We start from the raw sequence: 18,673 nt of genomic DNA, 5'->3' as shown, positions 1-18,673 counted from the left end.
AGAGAGGGTAAACTCTATGACAGACCGTTTGGGGTTGATGAAGTTACTGACACCATTAAATCACTAAACAGGTCAGCGGATAAGGGGATAGGTATTTAGGAATTGACATACTGGAAACGCTGCAGAGTATAAATGGGTGCTTTCTTACATGGATTATTAACATGTGTTTTGTTTTGGGGGTGCACAGTAAATCATTTTACACCTTTATTTGCTCAAAAAAGGTGTATTCTTATAAAAACACCATTTTCTATTCCGCAAAGGGTGCAAGAAGAGCATTACTAAAGCTGTAATATCGACATGCACCACGTTTTATCCAATGTCGATGATTAAGGGTGTAAAGTGGGGTGTTGAAAAAGGTGTTTACCATCTAATACACCCTTTTTACACCCCACTTGAATTGGGAATATGGTGTTAAAAATGATTATTTTTTGTTTGTAAAAATGTTTTATTTCGTGAGAGAAAAATTATGCTGGTTTCACAGCTCCGCTCGGCAGGTTAATCACATTATAGACCATAACCTGAGTTAAAAACACAGTATTTGACAGGTAAGGATGTTAGGTATTTAGATGATATCTTTGACTCGTTGCAAGCGTGGGTATTAATTGCAAAACCGCATTCCCGTCACCGTTAGAAACGTTTCCCGCCCCACCCCATGGGACGAACGTGCCCAAACAAATTATATTTCAGTATATGATCCATACGACACGCCAGTATAGGCTAGTGAGGGTGCCCCAGGTCTCTTCAAGCCTCGGCACTCACGTTGGTCCCACAGTGTTACCAAGCTAACGAGGCGTGCCTGCGACGCGTTGCGCTCCGGTTTAGGTTCTACGATGGAAGCACGGCTGGAAGCCTGCCGTGTTCAAGGTGTTGCTTGCCATAGAAGCAAGAACGTCAAACAGTATGTCTCGGCCACTTGTCTCGGCATGCTGCCGCAGAAGCTTCTATTACACTAGCTATTCGCGAGGGAATATTTGCCAGCAAACAATTCCATCATAAAATGTGTTTTCAATAGAATACTTCCCTTTTAAGGGTGTTTTTGTTTTTGAACGCCCATTATAAGTGTTTTATTAGGAATACACTTCAGTAAAGGGTGTATTAGAAAACACCCATCATTTGAGTGTAAAGGCAACATCAAAAAGGTGTGCGCCATGGCACAAGCCATTTACATCAAAAAAGTGTAAGAAAGTTTACTGTGTGTTCCCTCGGGAGTGGGAGGTGGGCAAAGTTATCGTGGTTCCTAAGAGAGATAATGTTATACTCGACCCAAAAGATTTCAGACCGATAAGCATACCCACGGGGATCGGAAAGGTGTACGAGAGGCTCCTCCATTGCAGATTGGAAGCATTCCTAACGAAGAATATTTTTTTGGATTTATGCATAACAGGTCCTGCACCATGGCGCTGGATAGGATGATCTCACTCCTTGTGGAGGCTAGACAGGAGGGCCGCTGTGCGGCTCTATTGGCATCGGATGTGTCCAATGCCTTTTCTGCCGTAAGGCCGAGTCATATCACAACGAATCTAGCTGGTATAGACTGTCCCTTAAAGGTCAGCTACGCAGATTTCCCGATGTGTTAAAACAGTTGTGATATTCAGAACGAGCACATCCAACTGCCCCCGCAACGCACCTTCGTTTCTCAATTTTGTCTACCTATTACGAAAATGTATTAATCAAAGAAACTAAAACAAGCCATGGGCGCAGCCATTTTTGTGACGTAGATGGGAAAAACCTGCTCCATCTATGTAGATAGATGATGATGATTGGGAGTTTAATGGCGCGTTGACAACAAAGATCATAATGCGCCATACAACTGAGGTATGGTTGAAACAGTGGTGATGTTATGGGTATTTAAGAGTAAACACGATGACTAATAAAAGATGAGTGTATACGTGTAAGACTACAAAATGCTAATAACGCCAACGTCTCTCAGGAAATCAAAGACGCTTGTAAAAGGGACGAGAGCCTCGTCAGCAAGCAATAGGGCTGGGTGAAGAGGTAAGAAGTGTTTATAAAATTCCTTGAAGTGATGTTTGCGATGTATTTCATGATGTGTGCATGTGATGAGTATGTGTACAACAGACAGCAGCTGACCACAGTGCGCACACTGAGGTAGCTCCTCTCCCCGAAGTAAGAACCCATGTGTAAGGTACGTATGGCCTATACGTAACCTTGCTCGTAAAGTGCACAACAGGCGGTTTTCCAGCCGGTTTCCAGTATCCTGAATGTGAGGTTTAACCAAGTGGAGCTTGTTATATGTCTCTGTGTCCCAAAAGGCTTGCCACAATCTGTGCAGTGATTTCTTGAGTGCCGATCTCATGTCTTGCACGGACATCTCAAAAGGTGTGATGTCATTTTGGAGAGGAGCTGCAGCTGCTTGATCTGCCAACTCATTGCCTTTGATGCCTACGTGGCTGGGCACTTAGCATAGGATGAGGGACTACCCCTTTGTTCTTATCAAACTGGCTAAAGATCTTGCACGCTGCACAAGAAAGTTCTTTGTTGTGTGCTGACTACAAATTGCGTTATTGGAACTCAAGGAGTCTGTATATATAACAGAGGACTTTATGGAATCTTGAAGGATGTAGTTGAGAGCCAAGATAATGGCGTAAACCTCGGCAGTAAAAATTGATGCAAATGTTTTTATACGATGAGACCTTGTGTGCGCGCCACCAATCATGGCACAAGTCACTCCTGCACTAGACTTGGACCCATCTGTGTAAATCTCAGTCTGGTTATCAAAGCTGTCTTTCAAGTGTGCAAACTCTTGTTCAAGTACTGATGAGGCACTGTCTTGTTTCTTGTATTTTGCCAAAGAGACGTCAGACCTTGGAGGTGGTTCCCATGGTGGGAGCTTTCTGCTACACTCTACAACTTGTAGGTCACAGGAAGAGAAACCATGACAATCAAACTCTGATGCAATTCGTATAGAGAATGGAGGGAGAACAAAGGGCTTGTTAATAAACAGCTGTTTGAAGCGTGTGTGCTTGACGCAAGTCGAGGCTGGATTCTGGGGTAGACTACATATTCTAAGTGCGTACGACGTACCGAGATAAGAACGCCGTCTTTTCAATAGGCATTCCTTCGATTCAACGTACAGACTCTGTACTGGAGACGTTCGGAAGGCGCCAAGCACGAGCCTGAGCCCCTGGTGTTGGACAGGGTCCAGGGCTTTCAACACTCGCCCGACTCGCGAGCAGAGCCGTAGGCAAAGGACCCATAATCAAGTTTTGAGCGAATACATGCAGTATACACTTGGTGCAGTGTTTCCTGGTCTGCAGCCCAAGATCTGTGAGAAATGATTTTTAGAATGTTTAATGACTTGACATACTTTATCTTTAGGTTTTGGACATGAGCCTTGAAGGTCAGCTTCCAGTCGAAAGTGATGCCAAGAAATTTGGCTTCTGGTTGAACAAGGATATCTTGTCGGTTAAGCTGCAGCGTAGGTGGTGAAAACAGTCCTCTAATCATACAGAAATGGAGACACACAGTTTTCTCAGCTGAAAATTTAAATCCATTTGATGAGGATCAGTTGGCCATATTATTGATGGCCACCTGCATCTGTCGTTCGCATATTGACAGGTTCGTGGAGCAACAAGGTATTTGAATGTCATCCACGTACAAGGAGAAATATATGGAGGATGGGATGACATTGGTCACAGTGTTGATTTTCACAATAAATAAGACAACACTGAGAACGGATCCCTGCGGGACACCATTCTCTTGTACGAAGGGGCGGGATAGAGTGGCTCCCAGTCGCACTCTAAAGGATCTGTGCTGGAGGAAGTTTGAAATGCATCTAAGGAGTCTCCCCTCCACGCCAAAAGAGTAAAGATCCTGCAGAATACCGTGTCGCCACGCGGTGTCATACGCTTTCTCTAAATCAAAGAAAACGGATAAGCAATGTTGTCTTCTGACGAAGGCTTCACGGATAGTGGTTTCTAGCCGAACAGTGTGATCCATAGTGGAGCACCCCATTCGAAGACCACATTGAAATTCAGAAAGGCAATTATTTTCTTCCAGATGATGAACCAGCCGATTACTGACCATTCGCTCAAACGTCTTCCCAATACAACTCGTAAGGGCGATAGGTCTGTAACTGGCTGGATTCGATGCTTCCTTTCTTGGCTTGAGAAGGGGAATGACAGTCGCAGTCTTCCATAATAATGGTAATGTTCCCTCTGCCCAAATGCGGTTAAAGAAAAGGAGCAACAATTTTTCTGAGTCATCAGACAAGTGGCACAGCATAGAGTACGTTACTCTGTCTGGGCCCGGGGCAGTGGCTTTAGCAGCGAATAGAGATCGCTGAAGCTCCACCATCGTGAACGGCTCATTGTATACGTACTCATCACCATCACTCATTTGAATTTTTCGTTTCTCAGCGTTTGTTTTTACTCTAAGAAATTCGGGACTGTAATGGGATGAATCAGATATGCGTTAGAAATGTTGTCCGAGCGCATTCGCCTGTTCTTGTAGGCTTCCGCACACCTGCCCGTTTACTTCTCAAAGAGGGATTGTATAACTACGGTGTTCTCCTCTGATTTTGCGAAGTCTGTCCCACACCACTTTGGATAGGGTACTGCGAGATAGGGAGGACACGAAGTTGCACCAAGATGATCGCATTGCTTGTTTCCGCGTCCATCTGGCCTTGGCTCTCGCCTTTTTAAACAAAAGAAGATTTTGTGATGTGGGGTACCTCCGAAATGTACACCACGCACGATTTCGAAGTTTACGAGTTTCCTTGCACTCGCTGTTCCACCATGGCTTCGGTCGTTTCGGTAGACGACCGGAAGTCTGGGGAATGGATTGTGTTGCTGCATCGAGGATGCCGTTGGTAATTACATTGTTGGCCTCTTCAATCGTCATCCTCTCCACAGGGATTAACGACAGGTCACATTTTTTAGAGAACGCATTCCAGTCAGCATGTTGGAGCTTCCATCTAGGGGGGCATGCTGTCAGACTATTGACTGCACACATATATTTCAGGACCACTGGAAAGTGATCAATCCCAAGTGGGTTTTCTTCCACGCTCCATTCCGTATCTTGATAGAGAGATGGACGGCAAAGCGATAAATCTGAGACCGAGAAAGACTGACTTGAGCAGTGGACGTACGTCGGTGCTCCTGTATTTAAAAGACAGATGGAAGTTGATAACAAAACCCTTTCCAACATTTTCCCTCGGCTGTCGGTTCTTGCACTGCCCCAAAGCGGATTGTGGGCATTAAAGTCGCCTAGATGTATAATTGGAGTTGGAAGTTGGCTGATTAAGTGTTCTATATCTTTCTGTGCAAAACTTCCTGATGGTGGCAAGTAGACCGAGCAAATGGTGACAATTCTGTCCAGACACATCTGCACGGCTATGGCTTCCAAGTCTGTAACCAAGTGGACTTCTTTGGACGGAACAGTTCCTCGTGTGACGATAGCCACACCGCCAGATGCGCGAGTGGCGTCTGGTCGATCTCTTCGAAATACTTTGTTTGTTTGTTTGTTTATTTATTGAAGTATGGAATTAAAATGACTAAATACAAAGCTTAGGGATGAAATTATGGGTGTCATTAGCACAGGCTAGTATTGACTCCCACAGCTCATCCTCAATAACATTAATTCACAGTCAGATAGAAAGACACTGAGAAGCAGTGCAACGACATTAAAAATATTATCCACATACACTTACACTACAATTTTACACCAAAATAATTAAGATGAAAGAATGGTTGAGCTGTTCATCACATAGCGACGTAAGCTGCGCACAAAATGCTTGCCATATTTTAAGTCGGATGGCAGCATATTCCACAATCTGATACCATAGCTTTCTAGCAACCGGCTCCCATAAACATTGTTTGCTCGAAAAGGTTTGAAAATAAGACGTTGTACACTCCTGTTATTTCTAGGGCACAAATTAAACCCTGTTGTGCCATGATATTCCCCGGTATTTATTATTTTATACACTAGCTTCAGGTACCAAAAGCGAACTAGATCAGGTAACGGTAGTATGTTAAGTCTCGTGAAAAGGTCTACCGATGGATGCCTCGTGTGAGAGAAAGTTATCAGTCTTAGGCTTCTTTTCTGCAACTTAAATAGAATTTCCTGATAAGCAGGGAATGTATTTCCCCATGAGGTTATACAATAGGACAAATGAGATTCAACGAGACAAAAGTAAAGTTGTCTAGTTACATGAATAGAAAAACACTGACGAGCCAAAAAGAGAGCGTGACAAGACCGCGCTACATATCTCGCAATGTAATCGATATGCGGTTTCCAGGTGAGAGACGAATCAAGATATTTAAACTCCCCTACCTGTTTAACAGATTGACCTTCAATACTCAACTCAATCTGCGTGCCGACTGTGGACGGCTTTCTAAAAACAACAAAGCATGTCTTATCTATATTTAAAGGGTCTCTGACCAGAAGCTGGAGAGCCTTTTCCGCAGTGGCTACCGATAGAATACACAAAAGCAACTTCACATACGAAAATGCATGCCTCAACACCTCGTAGTTTTCGTGAACTCGAATTTTGAACATCGCGGTTCACGCCGACGCTGGCACACCTAGCGTCAAACCAAGAAAACGTACGCATATATAGAAAACTCATCTGGTCATCCCACTGGGATGACGTCAATCGCCCATGCAATCAGCGCGCAGAATGCCGTCACGTGATCGAGCACTACAACAACAACTTTCAGCAAGAACCAACATTTTTACGCCGATATACTGTTGTCACAATGTCTGGAAATAAAAAGTATGTATATACTTCGAAATCTACGACCTGTTTTATAACTGCGATAATCCAATTAGCGACTTCCGTGGAAAGAGGAGCTACGAGGCTACGAGCTACGACGACTTTCGGGATCCAGCGCGCTATTTCACTGCGTTAGCGTAGTGTGCGTATTTCTAAGTTTTCTTTATTTATATCTTTTGGAACAACGACCAATTTATCGAGGTACAGCCCTTACTTCATTTGACGTGCCTCGGTTGTGTCGTCAAAGCGAGATTTCTCGGCGGGAATTCAGTTCCGTACGATACTGCGCGTTCAACCGCAGCGGCAGGATAATACCGCGGCGGATTTTGCCAATCGTATTTGAAGAATGCAGACTATGAGACGGACCCCTCAGTTTGAGTACAAAGAACCTCCGCCTACAGCAGTCCACAGTGCTTTCCTTGAATCTATCTTCGAAGACTGTTGCATCTGGACGTGACGAGGTTAGTGTCTTCTGTATAATTTATACAGTGATTACTCGCCTTGTGAGAATTACGGTGTGGCATGCAGATGTTAGGAGACCATTTACGCAACAAAGAAAAATACGGATTCAAGAAAATTGAAGTTTAAGCACTAAATCAAAAGATTACTGTACAATTCCGAGTGTTGTTGAATGCAGCCATGCCAGTGCAGTAAGCAACATTCACAGTACGTAAAATGAAGCTGTGTATTCCGCATCTAGATGTAACATTATAATTGTCACAGCAGTGTGCACCAATGTAGTTCATGACTTCCTTGGACAAGGTGTGGAACCAAATGTTGGAAATACAAGGCAGGGATCAGGTACAAGTTTTCTTCTATTTGTTTTCCAAATAATATGCAGCATACTGCACATAGTAAAGAAGGGTTCTGGATTCTAAACCAATGCAGTTGAAATCCTTAGTTTACCCCAAGCTGTACTATTGTTGTCTAATCTGGGGAAACACCACAGAGGGCAACTACGATAAAATTGCAGTGCACAAAAAAAGAAAGAAAGAATGCCTGGTATACGACAACCATGTCTACAGGTTGTCTACAGGTGCAATGTGCTGGACCCTCGTTGCAAAGAGGCCCAGCAGGGGTGCCACTACAATCCATCCATCCAGCCCCTCAGCTCCTTCAAGACATGCAAAATACAGTAGACAAAGCGTTCACTTGGAGATCAGACATTTACACAAAATTGCCTTGCAAATTCGGGATCTTTTAGCGACATACCAAACACTTGCCATTACGGTATGAAATCTATCACTGTACCACCTTACAAGGTTCCACTGCTACGGACCAACTACAGAAATCAGCAGAAACTGTTCCTCTTCCGAACAATTTTTTTCAGCTGATTGGAAATGGCCTTCCTGTGTCCAGTTTCAAAACAGAGTTACACTAACTTGTTGAAGTGTTATAAGAGACAGTCCACTCTGTTATGTATTTTTGTGTGTGTGTGAAAATGTGGACAGCTCGGTGCAGTTGTGTATTTTTTTTATGTGGTTGTGATTTGCTGTATGCTCGTAGTGGTAATATCTCAGTTATCGCATTTATATGGCTTTTTTTATTAATGTTAGGGTGATGACTTCATGGAAGTGGAAGGAACAGGAGAGGAAGACATCTGGCAATGGTCATGACAGTTGTCCGTCAGGTACGGGACCAATTTCTTTTATAAATGTGGTATATAGCGTGAAGTTGTTACTAACCAAAAGTTTTTGTTCCCTTTAAAGGAATCTACAGGTGGTGAGCACGCGTAAGGAATTGACATATCTCAATACAACTTAGACCTGCCTGTTGCACATGAGATGTGTGACTCTACTTAAACACACAAGCTTCTGCAGGTTCGATGCATGTATATTTTGAAACATGAAAGATAGAGTGCTAAAAATATATCTGAGGTGAAAAATTGAGCAGTTCACTGCAGTAATTCTATCGATTTATTTTCAGCATTTTGGGAAAAATATAGTGATGGCAAGATTACCTGTGTTGTACTGCCAGACTATCTGCTATTGGAGTTCCATGTCCCAGTTATTATATATAATAGCTGTTTGAGGTCATTACATATTTATTATGCAAGTTTTGTGCCTGTGAGTTCCTGTAAATGTGCTCTGCTGTGATCATACTGGACAGATAGCTATGCCTGTATAATAGCAGTGACTAATGTTCTCCTGCCCATAAACCTATTCCTAGGGTACATCTGCACCCTTGGAAGTCACTGGAGAGGTGTGTTAGCTTAGCTCAATTGGTAAGGGCCCTGGATCGGTAATACAGAAGATGTGGGTTCAAGTCCTACTACTCGCTAACCTTTCCAGTGACTGCCTTCTTTCATCATTCATTTCTTAGGCACTTGATGCTTTGTATGTACTTGCCTTTTCTATGTGTTCCAGTCTCAGAACATCAACTGACATGTTCAAAAGAAGTGGAATATGCCTCTGCAATCTGGAACCCATCCCAACATCTCTCAATCGACAAAGTAGAATTTGTACAGAACCACATGGTTTGTTGCTCGTGATTATCATCCTTTTTCCAGCGTCTCAGCCATTAAAGCCAAACTCTTTCTTACTCCTTTGATTACCAGATGAAAGGTATCAGGCCTGGCGTTCTTTCATAAGTTATATTACAGTCACACTCCTCCCCACCCCACTTACTGTCAATCCCCTCACAAGTTACTTCCAAGACTTGATGACTCGCACAAAGTACTTGCTCCACCTACACAAACAAAAAAATTCCTCTACTCTCCGCACCAGCCTGATGGTGTCAAGCTGGAATGACGTTCCTGCCCACATAGCATCAGAACAAAATGTATCGTCATTTATTTCCAAGTGCTATGATCGTTTTCAGATCGAATGAATTTCGTGGTGAATGAATTTCGAATTTTGTGGTGAGTGAACGAATTTTGTTTGCATCATTTTGGTATTTGTCTTTTTTGGATAAAAAAACCTCCCACATTTATGTAAATCCCTTCACAAGGGTCTTTAAGTAAACAAATGAAATGAAGAACTTCGTGATGCTTTCATAGTTGGAGCATTTTTAATGCATATTTTAAAACAGTGGCTGCTAAAAATGTGTCGGACACCGTTACAAAGGCTGCCGTCTGTATCAGGTGAATCATGATTTTTCCCAGAAGCCCAATAATGTATAATGCTGCATCACATATGCTATTTTGGAGCAATCTCTGCTGACATATTATGAAGATATTATCTGAGTGCCACAATAAACTATATGAACCACATTTCACATTACATCATCTTCGACTAAAACATGCCTATTTGAGTATTTGAGCAGCCCAAGATACAAAGCTTGGTTCCTCAAGGTCCACATCCTACTCGAACTGGGTGTGCACTTTGCACACAAAAGGAAAATTGAGAATGAAAAAATGGCTAGGAAGCAAGTGAACTGGAGGTTTTACATCATGCATGGAAGATTGAGGTTTTCAATAGTCAACTTGTGTAGTGAGCACTTCTGGAGGACTGAGAGCAGGAACCGAGGCCACACATAGGGTAACCTGCATAACAGTCTGATTTACTTCCACATAACGATCATTAAAATACTTGGTGCTTAAACAATACTATTTGGGTGCTATCAGACAGAGTTCGAACAACACTTACGACATATTGACTGAATGGGTGGACAAAAGGATGCGTCAGAACAGGATTGGATTTGTGTCTGTGGTGGAATTGAGAGCCCAATGTAATTCTTACCAGGCGGAGCAGGCTGATGAGATGGTGCTTTGTGTCAGGGGTCAGCACAGTAGTTTATCCAGAATCCCAAGCATGCAGGAGTGTTGAAAAAAGTTCGGGGGGAGGGGGGTCATTATTATAGTTGTATCATTACCAACATGTGTCTACAGCTGAAATTGCAAGGGCACCCCCTGTAGGGGGTACTTCCACCTAGTATCTTGGGTATTTAAAGCATGTAATAGTTACTATGGGAAAGGCTTTGCGTATCCTGTTCACCGCGCAGACTGGTATAACGATTCTCTTGTTTTTTTCGAGTCTGTGCAACATCCATCTCACGAACTGTTGGTATGTAGTGTACGTATCTATTTCCTGTATGAGACCCGCAAGCTTTGAACAAAGCTAAAGCTAGTAGGACGCCGAGTATTAATTCAGCTGCACTCTTTCTGAATAAGTGACGAACAATAACGAAAAGTTCAGAAAAACTATTTTGTATTGAAACCAACCAGCATGATTGTGCACGAGACACGTACGCTTCTTACTTGTGAATATGAGCGCTAGGTTCGTGCTGCCCTCGAAGTTCTAAATATGCTACTTTAAGAGCAGCTCCTTGCAACATAAGCACTCGACTTCTTTCGGCATTATTATGCAATGAACCACTCCGGCCCCTTTACACGGCGCCGTCAAACATGAAATTTACACTGTTCACACAAACTGTTCATGTGCTTCATCGTGATGGATGCTGAAAGCTCATCTAACAGTCTGTCGTTGGAACTTCCTCTTCATGCTGAAGTCGATTCGCGGCTCAACATTTCAAAAGCAAGGCCTCCAAACTCTGCTGCACGTAGCAGGTGCCTCTCAGCTGCTGAAAGGTAGCTGAAAAGCTGACTTGTCGACTCCGCTGTGCTTCCGCGTCCATATTGAAAAAGCACCCAGCAATACGGAAGTTGCGGAAACCACCCGAACTTCCGGTGTGGACTTTCCACCAATAAACGTCGCGGGCGTTTGACGTCATACACATGAGAAAACCACTGCATAATAGCTAGAGTTTTGCGCTGATCGCACGAGTTGAGGGCAGAAATCGAAACCGCTTTTCGGCTTCTTGTTTGGAATAGTTGGCGGCTCCGCAGAGACGAAACGTTTCAGTTGTAACTTGGAGGCACCATGTAGGTTCGTTATCCATACAAACAAAGACATTGACCAGGTTCTGGTCAGAGACCCTTTAACGACAGATGATTCGCTCTAAACCAGCGTGCAATGCAGTTAGTCGCACTCGAAATAGCAGCTTTAACTTCGTCAACTGTCTTACCACTGATAACGAAACAAGTGTCGTCCGCGTACATACATGTGGACATTTTAGGCACTGCGAACGGCAAATCATTAACATACAAGGAAAATAGCAGAGGACCCAACACAGACCCCTGGGGGACCCCCATAACAATCGGGAAAGGGTCTGAGAGCATTCCATTGATTGACGTAAACTGACACCTTGATGACAAATAACTCTGCAGAAAGCACAACATAAGACCACGAAAGCCGCAGTGATGCAGTTTGCTTAGCAGAATGCCGTGGTTCACAGTGTCGAAAGCCTTGCGAAGGTCAACAAACAAACCAACAGTCACAAGGTTGTTATTTAGAGCATAGTTGATTTTCTGAGTAACAGAGAAAACAGCTGAACTCGTTGATTTGCCTGCGCGGAAACCATGCTGTGCTTTACATAGAACATCATATTTTTCGATAAAACGTGTCATCTGAGCACAGACGAGTTTCTCAAAGATAGTGTTAATTGCACCAAGTACAGATATTGGACGGTAATTTTCAACTTTTTCCTTGTCACCTGCCTTATATATGGGAACAATGCGTGCTATTTTCAGTATGTCTGGATAAACACCGCTGAAGTACGCGTGGTTGCACATATAACATAACGGGATGGATAATGCGCTAGAACATTCCTTAATCACACGTACGGTAATGCCGTCATAACCAGCTGCTGTGTCACATTTCACACGGCCCAGAACTTTAACTATATCAGGTACAACGAAGGCAGACATGAAGAAAGAATTACTAATGCGATTGGTCAGATATGCTTCAGGATGAGGTGCACGAATATTATTAACTCCCTCTGCAAGCTTCGGCCCTATGCTCGAAAAGTACTTTCCAAACAAAGCACACATCTCCTCAGTAGAGCCGATATTCTCCGGATATGTCTTCGTTTCACATTTTCTCTTTGTTACACTATTAACTACTGACCATATCTTTCGTGTGTTACCCTGAGCGCGAGAGACTAAGTTCGCATAGTAGTCTCGTTTGTGTTGACGTGTTAACTTGCTTACTTGGTTTCGAAACTTTTTGTATTGGGAGTAGTAGAATAAATTATTAGGGCATCTTCTATGCTTTCTGTACCATTCTGCTTTCTGCCTAACAACATGTAGCAGGGTGTCTACGGTTGTGGTTGTAGGGTCTAGGTTGTGTCTACGGATTGGATTTGGTGTGTGTGTGTGTGTTTAAATATGTTTCTTGGAGGCAGAAACATGCTGCACTGTACTTGTGGAAGAGATCATTAATGTCGTTAGAAAGTAAACCACGGCAGTTCCACTGGAGGAAGTGGTTCATAACGGTCACACTAAAAAGGAGGAAAAGAAAGCGCAGCACTTGGTGACACTGACTAGAAAAGACTTGTACAATTTAGGGGGGTTGGACCCTTCGCGGGGATTGTTTCTGTTGGTCATTCCCTTTGAAACCCCTTCCTCGTCCTTTTTCTCTTTTTCCTTCCCTTGTGAAGGAATGTTGGGGAGGCTCGACGACGACTTCTGCGACATGCAGTCGTCATCGTTGACCTCCATAGTTTGGGTGCCTTTTTGGGAAGGGGTTTTTACGACCCCGTCCCAAACTGACTGTGTGCCATCGACCTTAGAGGAGGCCGTGGCTGTTTCTTTGTGGCCAGTTGAACGGCTGGCCTCCGTCACGGCAGAAGACACCGAAGTGTCTCCAGCCTTCTCAGGTTGGGGAGTGTAGAGTGGGGACTCAGAACCCGAAAAACAGGTCTGTGTCTCCACGGACTTCCTCGGTGGCGCCACTCCCCTCGCACCACGTCGGAAAAACTTCCTTTCTTCCTGAACTCGAGCTGTGCTCGTGCATCTTTGTAGTTTAAGTTCTGTTCTGTTTTTATTTTCAATGTTTCTTTTTCTTCTTTCCACCGTGGGCAGGACCAAGAACAGACAGGGTGCCCCCCCTCACAGTTAGCACAGTGGAAGTCTTTTGTACATGATCCAGGAGTATGCTCTTTGCCAGCACATCTGGGACACACCAACTGTCCTCGACAGACTTGGGAGCTGTGCCCAAACCGCTGGCATTTGAAACAGCGACGAGGATTAGGAATAAATGGTCTGACATGGCAATGACATAACCGGCTTTGATGGTAGAAGGAAGTGTGTGCAGCTTAAACGACAGGATGATGTGCTTTGTCGGGATCTCCTGTCCATCTCTCCGCATAATTATCCGTTTGGCAGAGACGACGCCTTGCTCCTGCACAATAGAGGGTTGAGCGCATTCCACGACATTGGGCTGGTGGTGGCCTGGGGACTGGATGCTTGCCGGGGTGAATAGACGAAAACATATGGCTTTGGGGATTACGGGCTGTTCTTGAGCCTGACGCTCCGCGCCCCCCACGGGGGGGAGGTGGTTACGCAGTCGCTGCAGCCTCTCCCTTGTGGGGGGGGGGGGGCTGGCCTATGTAGTACTGCTGGACTGGGATGTGGGTTTCGTGCTGTGAGCTGGTGTTTGGTTCCTTCGGCTGAGGCGTTCACCCCAGTGGTAGGTGGTTACGCGAAAGCTGCAGCCTGCCGCTGGGGGTGAGTAGGTAGGGACAGGACGGCTCTGCAGTGTCAGCGTACTGTTTCGTTGTTTTTGATGCGCCTTGGCGGCCCTTCGGGCTGCAGCGTGGGGAGTATGCCTAGCGGGCTAGTCGGTGTGAATGACATATTCCGTGGGGCGTTGGAAGACGTGTGCCGGGGGACGGTTGCCCGGGGGAGCTGGAGGAGGGCAGCAAGACATGGTCGTCGGCGAAAGTGGAGAAGCTGGCCTCAGAGAAGCTGTGACATGGTGCCGGGGAGCGGCTCGTGAAGGCGGACCTGCACGCTTCGGACTTGGTGCCAGGACGTTGTGGCGCCGGGACAGCCCAGCGGGTAGAGTCTGTGTGTGCATTGACTGATGGTGTGAAGTTGGCCCAGTGTGTGGTGGACAGTGTCGCCTGCAGGATTGGGGCTGCCCGGACTTGAACTTGCTGAGGGAGACTGCCCGTTTGTAATTAAAGTTTTTTTTGTTCACAATGACAGTTGCATTGCGTTGTGGTGTGGATTAGTCTTTGTTTGTTGTGTGTTTTGTACATGGATTATAAAAATATTTAAGCCGCCGCTTTTGTCTGGTCCCTCCCCCTGGCTGTGGTTTCGCTGGCTCTTTACTTTATGCTTTTTCTGATTTCATTTTTTCGTCTTCCTTCAACTAACCCCATCTACAGTTCTATTTCTATTCTTAGCTTTTTCTTTCTCTATGAGGCCCAGATCGGCGATACCTTGTGTGGTGCGGGTCTGGGTCTCTATTCTTCTTCCTTCTATTTCCGAGAGTAATGTCAACAAATGATGGGACCGTCCAGAAGCACGGCTATTGTCGACGGAAAGATGGGGGGAATGTATGGTCGTGGAGTGCTGGTTGGCGTGTCACAGGACAGAAGTTGCGTCGCGACAGGTAGATGTACCTGGGACATGGCTAAGTGGGTGCCTGGGTTGGAAAGGTTCGCCAATTCAGGCACAAAGGGGAACCAGACACACCGTTGCTGTTTCATGTCTAGACAAAGCATCAGCTACCTGTTTAAGGTCTTGTTGTGTTGTGTTGTATGAGTGAAGTGAAGGAAGACGATTTGCTGGCTAGGCTCGAGCGCGACGTGGCAAGAACATTCTAGTTCGGGCAACGACGAAGAAGGATCATTTTGTATAGGCTCTGGAATAAAGGGTTACGATACCACATATTGGCGCAGTCGAAGCTCAACGCTGAACCGCTGCGATGAATTTGCATCCTCCACCACAGTTTCTACCAGTTCCTGGTAAGCCGTCAATACCATGGGAGGAATGGTACTTACTCTTCGAAACTTACCTTACGGCTTGCCGCGGTGACTTTTTCCCCAGTGAACGCAAAGTTTCTATCCTGCTAAACTGTCTTGGCGCGGAAGGCCAAAAGCAGTATCGTCACTTGCCGGATATTTCTATTCAGAGGAGCACGGGATCGGCTACAACTTCGCCTCAGCCTGATGCCGCGTCTGCTGGAGATACTGCTCCTCCTCAGGATCCTTACTTCGTTGCGGTCACAAAGCTAAGGACTCGTTTCACGACGAGCGTCAACAGAACTGCCGAACGCTACAAATTTCGTTCGCGGGCTCAAGGCCGAAAGGATGGCGAAGGTCAAAGGCTTATGATCTGTGAACACTGAACTGTCTTGCTTCCAGAAAATGACAATAATGGTTGATGGCGAGATCACAGGGGTGGCATCCAATGTATTGCTCCATAGACGAAGGCGTGCTAAGCGAACGCAATGCATCCTGGACAAGTCCTGGTCACACGTCACAGCAAGCGTCAAGGCACACGTGACCTTAAAGATGGCGGCGCCCGTGATCGGCGGCCAAACTGTTTGTAAACAATGCGGTTGTTGTTTCTGGACGACGTTTTGGCTGTTTTTTGCTCACGGTAATTATTTTTATCCGATAATCTCGCAGTAAAACGCACAGTTTTACACATAAAGCCTCGTATTGTGGACAACTTCCAAAGATGTGATGACGACCGCGCGTTAAGACTTACCGAGCCGATGCGATGTACTTAAACTAAGGTGAAATGGGCTACCATGTTGCAGAAAAAGCACCACATAGCACATAGTTTACGTTTGCAAAATATGGTCATCTCCTGGTGTTATGACGGCGAAAATATGTCGGTAAGCGGCAGAACGACATGTAAACAAAGTCACATGACCTCAAAATTACGTTTTCTGTGACGTATGAGCAGGACAAGATTGCAGTTTTGCCAAAAGCACCCGCGGGTAGTTACAACAATGGCGGGTTTGTGTCACATCTGTGGGCGAGATAGACTACGAAAACCTCGCGCCCGAAAGTGCTGCAGCGTGTCTCGGCTTGCTTAAGCTTGCGCGAGAAGAAGCCCAACGGCACAGATGTTCCGGAAACATCTCGCTGGTGTAAAGCTGCCCCGACAGCAGATGCCGCAGTTCTTTTTTTTTTTTTAAGAGTAAAAAAATCCCACGTATCCATTAACCTCCTTATCTTTCGGAATGCTAGCCCATTCCTACCCGTTGTCCCCTTGTTCGTGAACTCCGCATTTTTGTAATCGGTCCGCTGCAAAGATGCCTTCATTCACACAATCCCCTCCACGTTCTAAGAAAGCGGCTATTAACCTCTGTCGTAAAAGCCTGAACGGATCCTTTCTTCCTCCAAGCTGTTGACGCACAATTCGCATCAACCTTTAACACGACATATCTAACCCGTTCAATACCATACCAATGATAATGACGGCGCCCAGAAGAAATATCAGCGTCCTGAGGCACTTCCCTCCTTCAATATATTCTTGTCGCGGCTTTTTATGAACCTTCGGCAACCTAGTGCACGCCCAAGGAGGTAATCGTAAGCATAATGTCGATTATGAAAAATACCATCCGTCCCCCCTTTGTTCCGTTCCATCCGTTATCCCTAGCCGAAGCAGTTGTACCTGAGCAACGTATATAGGACTGAAATGGGACTGGGAGGCATAAGAGCACGTTCAGGCGTGTATCCGCTCCTTGCACCACGCAGGTGGAACCAGCGTAGTATGTCCCCTACCGGCGCTGTGCAAAATGTTGGGCAGTGAAGGGTGCGTATCCTCGCTTGCTTGGACTACGCGATTTGGCTGTGTTGCGGCTGTTCCTGCTCTATACTTGGCCTTAGAAATAGCTAAAGTTGTTGATTGTTATGATACGGTTTCTGGCCCATGAACTTCCTGGACAATGTTTTTGACAAAGTAGGGCTGTCAAAGGGTCAATGACCCGTGAATGCACATCACTCGACTGGTGCTGAAGATATCCCAGTGCATTGTCGCAATGTGTGCTGGCTTGGAACCATGCCAAAATAGTCGACTTTTGCGAAATTCCATTTCCGCACGCACGTAATCTCAGTAGTTGTCGGTTTGTTGAATTGTTATGTTATGGTTGAACGGTTATGGTATTATGGTTACGCGGGGGGGGGGGGGGGATTTGCAGAGTTAAAACACGCGGAGAGGTAGGTCACAGCTACGTTGGTCACTGGGTTTACATAAACTATTCACATACGGTACAGGTGATAATAAATTCTCATTAAAATTGCCATGGATACTGAGCTGGCGTTTCGTTGGCCTGGTGGCTGTCTGACATTAACGAAATTATGTCTGTGAGAGCTCATTGCACAACTTTAATAGTACACTCTGCAGAAACGTTCGAAACGAAAATGAAATTTCGAAAATTCAGAACTACACAGCAATTTCTAGACTTTTAATTGAACAGTAGATATGACGACACCTTTACCTTAATATTATGTAAGGTCTTTTCAGCTTGTCATTTAGAAAGCCCTGTAATGAGAGGGGTGGATTTCCGCGTATTTTGCTGCACACTTAATAGCGAGTTTTAGTACAACGTATGCTGTCGCCTTTGCGCCCATAAGGGACAGCGTTGGTGGTTCATTGCACGCACGAGACATAAGCAGGGCTTTGCGCATTGCGCAGAACCAAGATGCTGCCCCTTACGCAAAGACGACAGCGTACAGTATGCTAAAACTCACTATATTATTTATTACGGCCCCTTCCTATAAGGATGACCATGTAGCACCGCAATTTCACCTCACGCTCGAATTCCACGAAGAATGTATCAAAAGAGAACATCAAACCCATCCATCAGAAACCAGAAAAAATAGAACCCACCGCAAAACCGCAAAAAATAACACAAAATAAATAGATGAATAAATAAAAAGAAACAGCAACCGTAAAAATATCGAATCCACGGGAGAAATTGGAAATAGTATTCGACTCCTCCTTTATTTCGGTGAGGTTTGCCTGGCAAGCTTGTCGCGTCTGATACATGTTTCATTACAAAAATGACGAACGCGCAGTGTAACATTGTCTAACCTAGAGCCACTAAATAAAAGTGCGTTGTACTGAGCGATTGTAATAAGCTTTGCTTTAGTGGATACCATGTAGCAAGACAAGTCTAACAGAAGGAAAGT

Source organism: Ornithodoros turicata, chromosome 1 (genome assembly GCF_037126465.1).
Source record: "Ornithodoros turicata isolate Travis chromosome 1, ASM3712646v1, whole genome shotgun sequence".
NCBI classification, from domain to species: domain Eukaryota; kingdom Metazoa; phylum Arthropoda; class Arachnida; order Ixodida; family Argasidae; genus Ornithodoros; species Ornithodoros turicata.
The sequence above is the reverse complement of the archived record's forward strand: the minus strand, read 5'-3'. Positions refer to the sequence as shown.